Source organism: Trichechus manatus, unplaced genomic scaffold (assembly GCF_000243295.1).
Source record: "Trichechus manatus latirostris isolate Lorelei unplaced genomic scaffold, TriManLat1.0 scaffold00008, whole genome shotgun sequence".
Lineage (NCBI taxonomy): Eukaryota > Metazoa > Chordata > Mammalia > Sirenia > Trichechidae > Trichechus > Trichechus manatus.
This window is the reverse complement of record NW_004443944.1, coordinates 740,730-744,326: the sequence shown is the minus strand read 5'-3', so window position 1 is coordinate 744,326 and position 3,597 is coordinate 740,730.

Here is a 3,597-nt window from a genome sequence, read left to right as displayed (position 1 = left end):
GAGTGGGGGTGGGGGAGGGGCTGAGCGCACTGTCAGCTCCTTGGGCTGTGGACGCTGCTGGAGCAGCTGACTCGTGCGACGGGTGGTCCCCTCAGTAGCAGGCTCTCTGGCTTTCCAGCATCTCCTGGGGGAGACACCCAGCGTGCTGAGTGGGCAATGTCAGCAGCAGGCCGCCTGCAGTCCTGGGGCGTAACTGCCACTGAGGTCTGGCCGGGGCCTAAGTCGCTGGGCACAGAGAAGTGGGAGCAGAAGACACTGCCTATGCTTGCATCTGCCAGTGCTCCCTGGAGGCGTCTGCACATGGGAGCCGTCCACACACACTCACATGCACACACCCACCCCCCACAGACATAGACACACACACACACAGACACATGGACACTCACCCCCCACCCCCCCACAGACATAGACACACACAGATACACACACCCCCACAGACACACACCCACCCACCCCACACACAGACACAGAGACACACACACACATAGACACACACACAGAGACACACACAGACACACAGACAGACACACAGACACACACACACATACACAGACACACACACACACACACAGACACTCTCATGGCGTGGCCTCTCAGCTCAGGATAGCAAAGTCGTCATTTCCATAGCGACTTCCCCTCTTCCCCAGGAACTGCTGGAATCCTTAGAGCATAAGGAACAAGAGCACCTGCCCATTATAACCCCAGGCCCACACTGGCCTTCCTTTCTTCTGGTTTATTCGTTCATTCACTCACTCACTCACTCATTCATGCATCCAACCTTCATCCCTGAACCCTGCACCAGGGCACAGCAGGGCCCAGCCTCAGAGACAGGCCCAGCCTCAGACAGTCGCCCGGTGCTGTAGGGAGAATGGCACTGACCGCTGTCCCATGTGAGTGGGTCGGGCACCGAGTGGATACTCGGTGCTGGGCTGGTGATGGTGCTGGGGGGAGGGTGACAGAACCAAGTCAGGCCCCGACCGGAACGCCTGCAACACAGTCATCGCCTGCATGAGACAGTCCAGAAACAGGACAGACAGGATCGTTGTCCCCCTAGAAAGACCACTCGCGTGAAGGGGTCCGTCAGGTAGCTTCTTGGAGCAGCGGCATTGGAGCTGAGCCTGGGCGGGACTGGGTGGGGGGGCTGCCCCTTCCCAGATGGGGCGCGGGATGCCTGAGGCCAGGTGGGGCGGAGGGACGAAGGCTAGGGCGGAGCGTGGGTGGCCTTGGGTCCCAGAGCCTCCCTTTGGAGGGGGCTGGGTGGGCAGTGACGTGAGCCGCCGTCCCACGCCTCACCCGCCTGTGCAGCCAGAGGATTTGGGCTCCTGCCAGCCGCAGGAGAAAGTTAACAGAAATCCATTCCAATGCAAATGTCAAACCAGCCGTGCCTGTGAAAAATTAGCAGCTCTGAATGTCAGGGAGGGAGTCCCAGCTTCCGTCTGGCTCTGGTGAGGACGTGGCTGAGCTGTTTGCTCCCGGGTGAGTGGGCTGCGGGAGGGGGAGGAGGTGGGGGCGGTCCCCCACTAGGCAGAGGCTCCCTGAACCGTCCAGGGAGCCAACTCAGGACGGGGAGACAATTTGGGGATGCGTGTGTCTGTGGGGAGGGTGTGGCGAGGGAGAGCGCCGGCAGGGGCATCTGCTGCTGAGCGTCTGGATGTGCAAGGGCGGCCAGGTGGGAGAGCAACAGGTGGGCGTGTGGGGGCGGCAGATGAGAGATGCAGGTGAGAGTCAGGATGCAGAACCGTGCAGACCCGGAGAGGAAATTTAGCAGGGGGTGAGCTGGGGGCCCCAAGACCCCCCTCAGGCTCCGTGATTCACTAGAAGGACTCACAGGACTCAGAGAAGCCGCCACCCTCACGGCTACAGGTAACTGCAGTGAAAGGACACGGGTCGAAGCCAGCCAAGGGAGGAGGCACCTGGGGCAGGGTCCAGGGGAGACCAGTGCCTGCAGCCAGGTGTCCTCTCCCCGTAGGCTCATGCAGACGGCACCGACTCCTCCCAGCAGCGACGTGTGACAACACGCACGGAGTGTTGCCAACCAGGGAAGGTCCCCCGAGGCTGGTGTGCAGGATTCTCATTGGGGTCAGTCAGGTAGACCTGGCTGACCATAGTCTCCCGCCCCCCGGAGGTCAGGCTAATACCACGTGGCCCAGGGCCCCCACCATAAATCACCTTGTGAGCATAGACCATCTGGTCAAACAAAAACTACAGCAGGGCCCAAGGCCTCGCTTCTCGAGCAGGATATTCAAGGAGAAGGTGGGCTGGAGGTGGCCCCAGGATTTGGGAAAGGATAGAGAGGAGGGGGGCCTGTCAGGGGAAAGTAGAGACATTGAGAGGGGACCAAGCCTAGGGGGGTGCAGGAGCCATTGTGCAGGAAGGCGTCCGAATGTGGGGCTGAAGAGTTTGGACATTTCCCCACAGGCAATAGGGAGCTACGGAAGACTTCAAAGCAGGAGAATGCCGTGGTCAGAGGGGCAATTACAGAAGAAGTGGCCAGCAGCATCAAGGGAGAAGAGACTGGGGCAGGGGTTGTAGGCAAAGTGAGGGCCCACGCAGGCGCAGGAGGGCACAGGAGTTGCTGGAAGGGAGAATGCACAGGGAGGAAGGAAAACCTGCTGCCCGCAGAAGCCTGTTCTGGGCTCCGGGTGAAGAGTTTCCAAACAGCAGCTTGGTGGACGGGTGTTGAGACTCGGTGCAAACCCCACACTGCACCGCCCTGTGCTCTCTGCCCTCCACCCCTCTGCTCGCGGGCGTGGGTTACCAGTGAGCACCCACCCCAAGCGAGGCCCCCCACGTGACACTGAGTACAGGCCCTTAGAGGCTTTGGCATCCTCATCACGCCCCGGAGGTGGGGTACTTGTTACCCCGATTTACAAAGGGGACAGAGCTCACTGCCATGGGGTGGCCGGAGCCCCCGGCCTCACATCCCACCTACGCTGACCCTGAGCCCTGCTCCAGCCCACCTGCCACCTGCCCAGCATGCTTTGCAGCTGAGCCAGAAGAGGGCCCGCCTGAGCCCTGAGATCTCCCAGTGCCCGGCGGTGCTGTGCGCCCCGGAAGTGCCCAAGTAAAGGGGCTTGTCTGACTTTGCTGAACCCTCACTTTCGTGAACTGTGTGACAGTACAGTCTCTACGTGTCTGCACTCGGTGAGAACACCCTGGAAACATGGGGGGCTGCCAGCCTCGGCGTCCGTCAGGAGCACACACAGGCGGGACCAGGGCCGGTGGTCACCGGGCTTCACAGCCCAGCAGTTGTCCTCCAGCCATCCAGCCTCCCTGGAGCTAACGATGATGTTTCTCGGTGAAGAATGGGCACATCCCCCATAACCCCCCACATCTGCCCACGGCCCCGAAGCCACAGGACAGACACCTGCATCAAAGTCCCCTAGCTTCCTGGGGTCACTCGTGACTGGGGATCGGCGCCAGCTGTGCACTGGACAAGCACTGGGTCACAGGGACCAAGGTCGCAGGGATGGCCCTCACACCAGAGGGGCCAGCAGCAAAACCCTTCCCCAGACAAGCAAGCCATATCCATCATAGGGGGACTGCGGGGGCGCCCACCAGGAGGGCGCAGAGGCCAAGCTCTAGCAGCGCCTCCTT